Source organism: Megachile rotundata, chromosome 7, assembly GCF_050947335.1.
Source record: "Megachile rotundata isolate GNS110a chromosome 7, iyMegRotu1, whole genome shotgun sequence".
NCBI classification, from domain to species: domain Eukaryota; kingdom Metazoa; phylum Arthropoda; class Insecta; order Hymenoptera; family Megachilidae; genus Megachile; species Megachile rotundata.
The window spans coordinates 9,167,773-9,182,381 of record NC_134989.1 but is presented as its reverse complement, the minus strand read 5'-3'; the positions used below and the strand labels follow the sequence as shown (position 1 = coordinate 9,182,381).

Genomic DNA, 14,609 nt, shown 5'->3' with positions numbered 1-14,609 from the left:
TTGAACATGTAATAGTCTGTTGTTTAAAATGTACCATATGCAAGACATATTTGACAATTTACATTTCTGTAAATAAAGACATGTAATGACATGTAAATATAACATCTGCATAATGCAATACAATACTTATAAATAATACATGAAGCAGTTACAGAGCCCTATTATATTTGATTATAACACATCAAAACGTATTTGCAAAAAAATTTTCGATCCGAAGTAAATAATTCATATTTATGTAAAATAAGTATTGCGATATATAAATTACCTCTTCCTACATACAGTAATAAATATAGAAATAATGCAGCGTCCGAATATTAATGAGGAAACTACATCTCACCGTTAACTTCCGCGCACGTTCGCAATTTCAAGAAAAACTTTCGCCCTGCAGATCTCGGCAATCGTTTATCGTTCCACAGCTTATGAACAAGAACAGCTACTTATAATGGCCCTTTACTGCTATATTTCGTGCAACAGAATCGTGATGCCGCGTACGCGCACCTGCGTGAAGGCTGCACGATTTATTGAGCGCCGTTGAAATGGCACGATATAACGCGAAACCGTATCGCGAGTAATTGCCTGATGAGTCTATAAATGCCTCGCAATCATGCTGTTGTGGCTTCCAGCGCGTGCACGCGTGAGATTAATTGCTGATTTCTTTATTACCGAATCGACTGCCTTTAGCGCCGCGACTTGTTGTCCAGCTGAGAATTTATCTTCGTTTGATGAACATTCACAAAAATATCGACTTGGACGCTGTTTCATTTGCTTCGTTACCGTGACGCTAATTAATTTGCACGCGTGATGCATCGTCAAATGATTGTAGAGAGTTGTTTCAATGTACTTGATACGCGCTTGTGCGAGGTTAATTGATTGCTTTTGTAAGGAACGTTTCAAGTTTATTTTAAGTGCTTCGTGTTTGGTATATTGGTACTAGAGTAATATGGGCGAAGTGTTATTCAAATAGATGGACTAGTAATGTCTAATCTAGTAGTAATGTAGATGTTTATATTGAACTCTTAACCTCTGATCTTTTCTGTCAGTTAGAGCTAACTCAGTCAATTTCAGCTGCTATCAGTCGGAGTTAACTCATTCAGTTAGAGCTAACTCAGTAACAGTTAACTCAGTCAAAGGTATATCAGGCAGTCAGAGCTAACACAGTCATTTAAAATTGCCTCAATCAGTTAGAGCTAACTCTGTCAAAGCTACCTCAGTCAGTCAGAGTTAACTCAGTCAATCAAGGCTACTTCAGTCAGTCAGAGCGAGCTTAGTTAATCAAAGCTACATCAGTTAGCTGGTACTAATTCAGTCAGTCAAAGCTACTTCAGTCAATCAGGGCTACATCAGTCAGTCAAAACTAATTCATTTAATCAAAGCTACCTCTGTCAGTCAGAGGTGATTCACTGAGTCAAAGCTACCTCAGTCAGTCAGAGCTAATACAGTCATTTAAAATTGCCTCAATCAGTCAGAGCTAACTCTGTTAAAGCTACCTCAGTCAATCAAGGCTACTTCAGTCAGTCAGAGCGAGCTTAGTTAATCAAAGCTACATCAGTTAGCTGGTACTAATTCAGTCCGTCAAAGCTACCTCAGTCAATCAGGGCTACATCAGTCAGTCAGAACTAATTCATTCAATCAAAGCTACCTCTGTCAGTCAAAGGTGACTCAGTGACTTAAAGCTACCCCAGTCAATCAGAGCTAACTCAGTCATTTAAAATTACCTCAATCAGAGCTAACTCTGTCAAAGTTACCTCAGTCAGTCAGAATTGACTCAGTCAATCAAGGCTACTTCAGTCAGTCAGAGCTAACTTAGGCAATCAAAGCTACATCAGTTAGCTGGTATTAATTCAGTCAGTCAAAGCTACCTCAATCAATCAGGGCTACATCACTCACTCAGAACTAATTCATTCAATCAAAGCTACCTCTGTCAGTCAGAGGTAACTCAGTCAATCAAGGCTACTTCAGGCAGTCAGAGCTAACTTAGTCAATCAAAGCTACATCAGTTAGCTGGTACTAATTCAGTCAGTCAAAGCTACCTCAGTCTGTCAGAGCTAACTATCAGCCTTAGCTACTGCTACAATGTTAAAATAGATAAAGAAACTTGCAACGTTAAGACCATTTTCGACCTGGTGATTAATTATACAAGTTATTGGTACTGACTCAAAACTGAAACCTTGTATGAAAATTTAAGTTCGTCATACCATAACATGTATCACGAGCCTGACTTATCAAACTTGTATCACAAGATGCAAGTCAAACATGATAGTTCAGATACAGTACAAGTATCAGAATGGAGAAGTATAAAAGTTCAGTAGTACTAGAATTTAATTATGTTCAACAGAATAGATCAACATCATTTGCATTACGATTTCAGTGACACCCAGTATAATAGCTTACATACCCGATAGCATCGGCCATCTGCCTAAGGAATTAATTTATTTCGTCATAAAGTAAATTAACAGGGTATTAATCTTCGTGAGCATGAAAAATAAAGGCAAACGAAAGTCAAAGTCGAACTCCCTGGCGCCAGGCGTCGCGACGGTCATTACCAAAGGAATCCAAACTGTCGCCCACTCGTGCACGAGGAAGTCGTTAGGATGATGTATCCGATACGAGACGCCTCTGAATGACTCGAATACTTTTCATGCTGCCATTTGTGTAACTTTCCGTAGAGGAACGCTTCTCGATCGGGTTCGACCCTGCCAACCGTGGCTGCTGACCTCACGATTATCCAACATCGTACGAAAGAATGTATTGTAACGTAAACGTTTTCACCTCTGTCCTTAAATGCTCGGTAACGAAAGATCGTATCTACAGAGGGGACGGTTTCGTTCAACGAAAATAGACCTTTAGGGACGGAGAGATGGTCTTTCGTCGCGACGACGATGTTTGCATTCATCGGCACACTTCGTGCACGACCTTTTGCTCCCGGCTTCGAAAGGTCAAGCGACCCTGTGCGTGATTTACTGATGTTTCTCGTTTTTGGTTTGATCGATGCTTACCGAGGTGTGGCGAAGGTGTAAACACTGCAACGTGAGGATACGTGCTGACGCTTGTTACGACGCGAGAGTTACGAAGCGGAGTTTTCGGGAAAATTGAACGATCAGCGAATGCGATCTGACGGATGCTGTGATTGAAAGTAGTGATAGATTTGTGCTACTCGCGAGAGACGGTTATTAGACGTGCAAAAATTCACGCATGGTGTACTCAGTTTTTTAGTTTGAAATTTTTAAATAGTCAAGTTTTGAGAATTTTTAAGTTGTTAATTTTAGTTTCTTTCTCACTTTGATTCTGAAAAAAAATTTCTAAATTTATCCATCTGAATATTTGTAATTTTTACATATATTCTCGAGTATTCAAACTTTAATCAACAAAAGTTCTAAACTTGTAAACTTAAATGTTTCTAATATCTACATCTTGTACCATAAATGTCCAAAAGTTGAATATAAGAACATAGAACGATCGCAAACTTGTCAGCTGTCACAGTAAATTCAGTAAACGCGAGTCGTAAATATAATTAGTGTTAATCGAATCTTTCCCTTATCGATAAGAAACAAGTACCATTTTCACGTAGAAAAGTGATATCCAAGTTTTCCATTGAATGTATCGGTCGAAAGATAAATAGACCGTAGCTAAAAGTCGTTTTCCTGTTTGACTACATAAAACGCGCCCGCGCACCTTACGTAAATTATATAGAACTGTAGTGTGGGAGGACTGAAACATTTATTATGGTGTCCCCCAGTACGAAATTACGCCACTGTGCATTGTGTAAGCATTGCCGCGCATACGCATGCTAGTTAAACTTTCGCTCTCGAGACATTGAAAACTGACCCTTACCTTTTTCCACGATTGAACAAAATTTGCAAAATTCAAACCTTATTTAGAGGAATAAATAATTTACTAAATATAATATACTCGATGTGCTATTATTTTGTGTCACATATGACATAAGAACACGGGTGTTTATCTTTTTCTTTGTTTTTCTTGTAAATAATTAATTTTACCAAATTTGCAACTGGTCACATATGTCACATGTGACATAAGAACGAGGGTACTTAATCTTTCAATTTTATTTAAAATCTGTCAGGATTCGTCATTGTCAACATTAGTCCTCAAATGTTTCTCCTGTTTGCTTTTCCCGATCACATATGTCACATATGACTTAAAAACAAGAATACCTTTCACCTTCACTTTTAGCCTCTTAGTATTCGTCAGTGTTTTAACATTAGTATTTTTCTTGTAAATAATTAATTATATCCAATTTGTAACTGGTCACATATGTCACACATGTCACATATGACATAAGAACAAAAGTATTTAATTTTTCAACTTTATTTTCAAACTATCAGTACATTATGATCAACCTTAACCTTCAAAAGTATCTTCCGTTTACTTTTCTTGTGAATAATTAATTTAACCACATGTGCAGCATCGATCACATATGTCACATATGACATAAAAGCAAAGATACTTAATCTTTCAGTTTTAGTCTGTATACATCATTGTCTCAACATCTCCTTCCGTTTGTTTTTCCTAAAAATAATTGATTTAACTGAACTTGCACTGGTTACATATATCACACATGTCACATATGACATAAGAACAAAGGTATTTAATCTCTCAATTTCATTTTTAATCTCTTACTATAAATCATTGTCTCTCGGCCTTCAAAAGTTTCCGTTTTACCTGTAAATAAATTAATCTTTCACATATAATCCCTCTTGTGTTGAACGCTGACCAAAGCGTATGACAAAAGGTCAAAATCTTTCTGTCCACATTCCTCGAAACCGCAAAGTTTCCGCGCAAAAAGGGGAAACAACCTCTTAACGAGTACCCATATACGTTTTCCAGGATTAGTCACTTTGTGTGGTCAATCGTGACATTGACTTAACCGCCAAAAAGTGGTAATACCAAAAGCCAGCGACCTTCACGATTCAACGTGCATTATCATCGATACGAACACCGTGAAAGAAGAACGAGTAGAATTGAAGCGAGCCTGTCAGAACAAAAGCGGCCGTTGACAGGAGGTGCGTCAGACGGAAGACAATTAGTCGAAATGGAAAGAAGGAAAAAAAATGAAAATGACTCGCTAACATTGGGGCAAACGGGTTGGACAGGCTACGTATAGGGAAGGTAGCGGTCCCGTGTGTACTCTTATATGTGCATATTCTTCACCACACCCAGTCGCAACCTTGATTGGCCTCTTTCGCAGATTCCTCAGAACCTGATACATTCATGTCATTTACTTCGAGTATGTACAATTCCTTGATGTCGACTTCGCGTCGACACGTCTGCCACTGGAAACCGGCGCGACAGGTCATAATGGAAATATAAAAAATACGGGTTCTTGCATTTTCTTCCTCGGAAAATTACGAGGTAGGATTATTCTCCTTCTGACGTTTAGTTGACTTCTTGCAGAATTCTTTTTTGATGTGACTTTCCATTGTAGGAGGGTGTTTGTTAGGTTATGTAACCTTGATAAAATTGAAGTGGGAAGGAAAAGTAGGGAAGAGAAGAGATTATAAGAATTCAAGTATACGTGAGATGTTACAATTTATTTTTATTTTCTTTTCAAGTATCATACCAATGCCAGTTGCAACTTAATCTAACTTTTTCTTCTAAATATAATATCAATGATGCTTACAATTTTAAGCAATTTTTATTTTCTTTAAAATATGATATGAATGCCAGCTACAAGTTAACCTCACTATTTCTTCTGCATATAGTATCAGTGATGCTTATAATGTTAATCAATTTTTATTTTCTTTGAAATATAATATGAATGACTGCTACAACTTAACTTAACTTTTTCTTTTGCATGTAATATCAATGATGCTAATAATTTGAACCAATTTTTATTTTTTTTTAAATATCAACCCCACCAACAACTTAACCTAACTTTTCTTCAGAACATATCAACGCCACCTACAATTTAACCTACATCTAATCATTTAACCTTCATCGACATATAATATCTATAAAAACTTATTATTTTCTAGAATGTGTACTATGTAGAAATAATGTCTGAACATTATTTTCCTTTAATTTCTCGTAGTAATTGGAATGCGTGGTATTCTGTATAATAGTACGGTAGCGACAGTATAAAAGGTGCCAAAGTGAACGTGAACGGTCTGATGAATATTCTATTGACATTGGTATGAACGAGATTAGAATGAAGTAACGTGAAAGTTACCTAACATGAACGTCACTTTGTACTAAAAATTATTAACGAAAGTGAGATCGAGATAAACACAAGTATGCAATTATTTCAGTTTTGATCCTGAATAACCCCTCTATCAGCTATTTCTCATAATTTATGTATTATTTTTGGCTTAATAAATGTAAAATATAAAATATGTAAAATAATCAAATCGTCTTAAAATACAAATTAGCTTAAAACTAAAATAAAATTAGGTAAAAGACAATATACAAAACACTTACATCATAAATGTGCTTAAATTACAGTTGCATCACCGTTCAAAATTTAATTTGCATTTCGAAGTTTCTCCCGTAATAAATTTTTTTTAATCGTTTCACGGTTACGGAATAGCAACGTGTATCTGCAGAAGGATCTAATGGAACGTACGACAAAAAGCTGACCTTTTATTTCGCTGACTTTAAATTAGAACAGAAAGTATCTTGTTGTCTCTGCGTTAAATGGTTGTTTTCCACTTTCAGAGCCGACATTCGTAAGTGGGTCAAGCGGAGATGTTTAAAAAAGATGTTGAAACGGGGGCGACAGTATTAACTTGACTTGCACCCACTTGCATCTTCACAAATCCGTGATTCCATTGTGATGAGTTCGCCTTTAAAACACCGGCCGCGCCCGTCGATCGTCATTCATATCTTCAGAGCTATTCTTTCTTGCAATTAGCTTATTTAATTACGCTTTTGCTGCCGATTGCGCCAACGTGTTCGATGCTTAAATGCGATCGATATAATTGAATGTTTTCGTCGATTAATTCTGGCACATCGTTTGTAGTGAGTAATGTTCTACCTTCGTAGAAACACTGTTTCTCATTAATTGCTGCCATTTGACGAGTCTTTTAAAACTAGTTTGTTAAGCAGTTATGTAAGATTTTCAAATTGTGGACAGTTTGTGTGAGTTGTTTGGAGTGTTGGGCAACTGATTTTCGTGGAGTAATTTTTTGTGGAACGCAAATATACAAATTTTTTTAATTTTTAGGTTCCAAGTTTTTGGACCTACGATCCTCGAATTTTTAAGGCTTTGGACCTTTACAGTTTTCAATTTCAAATTTTTAAATTTAAATAATTTTCGAGTTTTCATATCTTCAAGTTTTCAGGTTTTCAAATTTTCACATTTTCACAATTGCCAATTTTCAAATTTTCACAATTTCTAATTTTCACATTCACAAATTTGCACATTTGCAAATTTCCCCATTGTTAGATTTTCACATTTTCAAATTTTCACATTTTTACGTTTTCACAATTTCACAATTTCGCATTTACAAATTTTCACATGGTTAGATTTTTACATTTTCAAATTTTCACATTTTTACGTTTTCACAATTTCACGATTTCACATTTACAAATTTTTACATTGTTAGATTTTCATATTGTTAGATTTCCACATTTTTAAATTTTCACATTGTCACATTTTCATATTTTTAAATTTTCACATTGTCAAATTTTCACAATTTCCCATTGCTATATTCTTATATTTGAAAATGTCCCAATTTCTGCACATTGCATCAAAGAACAAAGGAGTCCATAATCAATTCGTATTTTCCCCTCAACCCTTCAATAAACATTTTCAATCTTCACTATTAACACCCAATTAATTTTTAAAACCCAATTAAATCTTACTACTACATCTCACAACTACCAACCCCTTATTCCCATTCTTAAATAAAGAATACAACGATACAATTCATCAACAAAAAACAGATACCCAATACAACACCGACAGAATTTAATCCGTTTTCATCAAACAGAATTAATCATAGTTCCTGAATGATTCAATCTTGTCCAACTCGAACACGAAATGTATTGCATTAGACCTTCATCAGGATCTAATAACTTCGCAATTCCAATCTAATTTAATCGAACACACGTAACACCGAAGTGTTGTTCGGTTGAGCTCATTCGCGCTCTTCTAAAAATCTCGATTCTTTGATGGTGACGAGGCCTGTCGTTAAAATGGCCGCACCTGCATATTGTTTATAACGCAAGGATATATATATATACAATGTTGTCGGGGTCCTGCGTTTGTACGCTTTCGTACCCACGCGAATTCCTTCGTTTAACGCCGCACGCGTGAATCGTCATCGATGTTCATTTTTATCGATCGTGATCAATGAATGTACTTGATAATCGAATCGCACCAAATTCGGGTCGTATGACGGCTAGGATGATTCGTTGTGTGAATGGTTGACGGTGCAGTTGGCTGCAACTGTAATTCTTTTGGACATACGAAGTTGACAATTTTGGAATTTTGGAAATTTTTCAATTTTGATATTTTGGAATTTTGAAAGTTTGGAAGTTTGGAATTTTGGAACTTTGGGATTTTGGAATTTTGGAATTTTGGAACTTTGGTACTTTGGAACTTTGGGATTTTGGAATTTTGGAATTTTGAAAGTTTGGAACTTTGGAACTTTGGAACTTTGGAACTTTGGAATTTTGGAATTTTGGAATTTTGGAATTTTGGAAATTTGGAATTTTGGAATTCTGGAATTTTGGAATTTTGGAACTTTGGAACTTTGGGATTTTGAAATTTTGAAATTTTGGAACTTTGGAACTTTGGAACTTTGGGATTTTGGAATTTTGGAATTTTGGAATTTTGGAATTTTGGAATTTTGGAATTTTGGAATTTTGGAATTCTGGAATTTTGAAGTTCTGGAAATTTGGACTCTTGGAATTCTAGAATCTTGGAATTCTGGAATCTTGGAATCTTGGAATCTTGGAATCTTGAAATTTTGAAATTTTGAAATTTTGAAATTTTGGAATCTTGAAATTTTGGAATTTTGGAATTCTGGAATCTTGGAATTCTAGAATCTTGGAATTCTGGAATCTTGGAATCTTGGAATCTTGGAATCTTGAAATTTTGGAATTTTGAAATTTTGGAATCTTGAAAGAATTCTGGAATTTTTAAGTTCTGGAAATTTGGACTCTTGGAATTCTAGAATCTTGGAATTCTGGAATCTTGGAATCTTGGAATCTTGAAATTTTGGAATTTTGAAATTTTGGAATCTTGAAATTTTGGAATTTTGGAATTCTGGAATCTTGGAATCTCGAAATTTTGGAATCTTGAAATTTTGGAATTTTGAAATTTTGGAATCTTGAAATTTTGGAATTTTGAAGTTCTGGAAATTTGGACTCTTGGAATTCTGGTATCTTGGAATTCAGGAATTCTAGAATTTTGGAATTTTCAATTTTTCAAATGTTCAAATATAGAAATTTATAAATCCCTATATTATATAATTTTATAAGTTCTCAAGCTTCCAAATTTTTGAAATCTCCAAATCACCTATATTCCCAAATCTCTACATCCTCAAATCCCTATATCCCAAAATTCTCCTATCACGAAATTCCTATATTCATGAAAATATTATTATTTTACAATTTTCATCTTCTATTAGATTTTTCACATATTATGACATATGAAATCTACTACATATGAAATGTACTATCACAATTTATTTGGAATGAAGTATCCTCTTACACCAGAAAAGAACAGTAAAATAACAGTACTGTAAATATTTTTTCACATAATAGAGTGAAATTTCACGATCACATATGTTTTACACATATGCTCACACATATGTTACACACATGATTATAGATACGTTTCACATGTTCATCTATCACATATAATATTTAATCTTCTGCAAAAATATCTGCAAAGTCCAGTATACAATTAGATGTGTTTTACACATATGCTCACACATATGTTACACACATGATCATAGATACGTTTCACATGTTCATCTATCACATATAATATTTAATCTTCTGCAAAAATATCTGCAAAGTCCAGTGTACAATTAGATGTGTTTTACACATATGCTCACACATATGTTACACACATGATCATAGATACATGTCACATGTCCATCTATCACATATAATATCTCATTTTCTTCTACAAAAATATTCTTTTTGCGTTCATTATTGGGTTTCAAATAGAAGATTGTTTTATTTAACACGTTTCAAGTGACATGTAGACACACATGAACTCGAGACATCTTTAAAGGGGAATAAATGGCCGCAACGAATGACCTCATCGAAGGTGTCCACACGACACTACGTGTTCTCCTTTCAACAGGAAACCGTTCTAGACCAGTCCCGGGTCTGCGTTAACGTTGTTCTTTGCTGCTTTATAAATCGAGTCAATATCTACGTACGTGTACAGGATTTATGGCAGTATATACAATGCTCGTTATTACCACCTTACGTACTGGATGTCCGTTGACAGGCTTTCCGACATTAGCAGTTAACTGACAATCAATTAATAAGCTTTTTAGATCGTTTGAGAAAATGTTTGGAACGCTTACTCGATTAATAACTCAACAGTGTTATTTATTACCTCTGATTCGTGAAAGTCTCAAAAGGACAGTTTTGAAATTTAGGAGATATAAATACTGAAACTGTATTAATGTGGAAAATATAGAAGTCATGGAAATTGATATATGGAAGGACAAATATTTAAAAAATTTTTTTAAAGTTTTGGAAAATAATAATTTTGAAAATAAAAAATTTCCAATATCTAAAAATTAAAGAGAGAAATACAAACATAAGTCAACAAGAATAAGTTAATCTAATATAATAATTAATTAAGTGATTATTTATTTATAGACATTATTCGTTTCATTGATTTTACAGCAAATGTTTGTCTCATTTTAATTATTTTAAAAAATTGCTTTGTCCGATATAATCGAATGCTGTTTAAGGATAAACTATATTCAAGAAAATATTTCAATTAACATGTGAATACCGTGAATTTGATTAAAAGTCACTGTAATGGCAATCACTTTCATTGGAATTCCTATCAATATCAGAATTACGGTGATTTCACGAAATTATGGGAATCGAGAAAGATTGATAATTACCGTAATAACCCTACCGAATTGTAAAGTATAAAATCCGTCATAGCATAATACAAATTAGCGAATAATTTGACCGACTACTTGTAACGTAGAAGACGAGGAACTCAAGGATGCGAGTAATTGAATTCGCTTAAAATCGAGAACGATCCTTCGATAATTTACTTTAACCTTGTTCTGTGCACACTATAAATTTATGCAAATAGAATGAAAATTCTTTACAGTAAAAGTGAAATGCGTAACAGACGCTGATAGTCAGCTTTTTAATTCCACGATTAGAGAGCTTGAAATTTGAAAAATTTGCAATGTCATTATTTTTGAGAGTATTTAAAATACTAGAATACTAGTACATCAATACCACAATTTTTGCTTAAAATAATAATCTCTCCTTCTTACCATGCTGCGTTTTAACGACCCTACCTTTCAGTTTCCAATTTTCAATCAAACTTCCCTCAATTCAATACCTCAGATAATTTCATTACCACTACATTGCCACATAATAAAAAAAAATGTCGAAACGTATAAAACCGATCAAGATTCGTTAACACAGCAATACCTCACAATAACAACCATAGGATATCAATTTGAAGCGTAAGGTTCACTGAAAATGGTCGTCCAAACCTTTCATTACCTCCCTTAATATAAAATGGTTGATTGCCAGTTGCAGCAAACAATAAGCAATTTCGAAACGTGTAAATACTAACTCAACTTAGTCCTTATGAAATAAATTTTACGGCGATATAAAAGTATTGCAAAGTAGCACCTTGTTGAATATCAATTTGAACGGTGGAGCCTTCGAGGCTGTACGAGCGAGCCTACGTAAACATTTCATCAATGTTCTTAATGCAAACAGACAGGTTCCACCATGAAGCAAACAACGAGGCAATCAATTTACGGGAAATGATACCTCGTAGCCTCATGTGTCTCTCTAATGTACAGAACTTTTCAAGAAAAGTGTACTTTTTAATATTTCAAACTGTACTTTAATATTTGTTTCGTCGATATGTCGGCCATTTTGTATTTAAATACTAGAAATGTAGAAATGTAGTGAAGGGATATAATTGTCGAGCAACATAGGGATATGGAGACATACGAACATAGGGATATAGGGATCTTGGAGTCTGAGGAAATTGGGATTTTGGGATATAGAGAACTAGGGATCCGGAGATTTGGGGATCTAGGGATTTGGAAATGTAGCGATTTGGGGACGTAGGAATTTTGGAAACTAGGGATCTAGGGATTTTGGGAATATAGAGATTTTGGGATTTAGGGGTTTTGTGAATTTTGGGATCTTGAGATTTTGGGGTCTTGGGAATTTGAGAACTAAGGAATTTGGGAATTAGGGAATTTGGGAACTAGTGAATTTGGGAACTAGTGAATTTGGGAACTAGCGAATTTGGGAACTAGCGAATTTGGGAACTAGCGAATTTGGGAACTAGCGAATTTGGGAACTAGCGAATTTGGGAACTAGCGAATTTGGGAACTTGGGAATTTGGGAACAAGGGAATTTGGGAAATAAGGAATATGAAAACTAGGGAATTTGGGAATTTGAAAATTTGGGAACTAGGGAATTTGGGAACTTGGGAATTTGGGATCTAGGGAATTTGGGAAATAATGAATATGGAAACTAGGGAATTTGGGAATTTGAGAATTTGGGGACTAGCGAATTTGAGAACTAGCGAATTTGGGAACTAGAGAATTTGGGGACTAGCGAATTTGGGAACTAGCGAATTTGGGTACTATCGAATTTAGGAACTAGGGAATTTGGGATCTAGGGAATTTGGGAACTAACGAATTTCGGAACTAGCGAATTTGGGAACTAGGGAATTTGGAAAATAAAGAATATGGAAACTAGGGAATTTGGAAATTAGGGTATTTGGGATCTAGAGAATTCGGGGGTCTAGGGATCCTGAAACCTAGGAATTTGGGGATTTAGGGATATGGGGATCTAGGGATTTGCGGATCTAGAGATCTAGGCAGCTAGAAATTTGGGAATCGAAGGATCTAGGGATCTAGGAATATAAGGATTAAGAAATATAAGGTTCTGTAAATCTAAGAACATAGAGATCTAGGGATTTCGTGATTTAGAGATTCAATGACACAAGAATTTACTGATTTACATATTTAAGTGATTTAGTGATTCACGAATTTAAGGATCGTGAAGATAATTGAAGCTTGTAATCACTCACCTTCAAACTACCAATGTTCAATCGCACATTTCCTTATAAATTGTAAATTATCAATTAATCTTTTACTAAAAAATCCACATACGTGTGAGTTTCATGTCAATGGGTACCGTCAAAAATTCTTAAGATTCTTTTTTCTTTTTTCCTCGGTTACGATAGCGCAAAATAAGCCTTCAAGTACCGAAACGATCGAAGCCTCCATAATTTTGGCAATTTTCAGAAATTCCTTAATTTCAAGTGCCATTTCGATTTTACTGGAAGTATAATGACGGTCTTACGACGAGCCTTGACGAAAGAAGCACGCAGCCATCACTTGTCTTTTGTGTCCGTTTACGATTCATTAAAAACGTTTGCGAACTTCAAAGAAATACCGAAAATTGCATTCTGTGAACCAGGCTTCGTTAATATCGCTGGAAAATTAATCGTACGGTTCATGCTTCAGGTTCTTTATTCACAGAAATGCGTGAAGTTTTTATTGGTTTCGAAAAATTCCTCCGAAGGCTGATTTAACGGTATTCAAATTCTGTACTTTGTGAAATATGTGATAATTATACAGGACAAGGTACCTGATCATTTTCAATCATCTTGTACGTTATTATAATTTATGACATGAATATTGTTTAATGTAGTTTCAATAGCTCTTTTTTTTTAATTATAAGATTTATATTATTATACAGATTGTTCTGTGCAATTTTAAGTACAAAAAAGTAAATTAAGCAGAAGATGTCTCAGTCCTCAGAAAATCAGATCAGAAAAATGTTTAAAAAAATGTGGAAGCATATTTTTGTCTTTGACCCTGAATGATACAAAAGCAAAAGCACAAGAAACTAGCAATCACTCCCCTGACATTTACGCGATGAAAAACATCAGAAGCAATTTTCGTCTCAATTGGCACATCGATTGTCGAAGAAATAACGAGAACTGTTCGAAACAACTCAGCACTCAGAGTTCGCTAATTTACTTTCGGTATCGGTTAAGATCGGTGTCGTTGCTTTCCATCTCGGGTAACGTTCGAGCACCTGACGAACGTGTGCTCTTAACGCTCTCCGAAGGTCGTCGCTTTTAAATACGCTAGGAAATGAGATGTTTCAGAAGATAACAAGGTGACAGCTATGAAAGACGAGTTAAAGCTCCGCGGTGTAATAAGCTGCGACCGTTTGCCAGACTTTACTGCGGCCACGATGTAATTTATAAATCGCTCGGATGCACCTGGCACGACCTTCGGATGGTCAGAAAACGCGGGGTCACGATTGAAAAATACACGCGACGTGTTCCGTGTGTCCTCGGATCATAAAATACTTACCAACTTGTTCACCGATTCCACGTGGCTTTAATGGCCGTGCGGTAGTCCGCTGAGGTCCGATAC

At 35.1% G+C, this 14,609-nt stretch overlaps 1 protein-coding gene across 3 annotated transcripts in view; it reads left to right on the top strand.

Annotated features, from left to right (window-relative positions):
• Positions 1–14,609, top strand: part of LOC100883063 (uncharacterized) — a 72,317-nt gene that overhangs the window by 50,509 nt on the left and 7,199 nt on the right. Inside the window, exons 1-2 of one of the 3 annotated variants that reach the window (XM_076533183.1) lie at positions 5,001–5,127; positions 5,207–5,370. The exons of the other annotated variants lie outside the window; for them this stretch is intronic. The gene's annotated coding sequence lies outside the window, so the exon portion shown is untranslated. Of the gene's footprint in view, positions 1–5,000; positions 5,128–5,206; positions 5,371–14,609 lie in introns of those variants that run through there. 3 annotated transcript variants of the gene reach the window in all.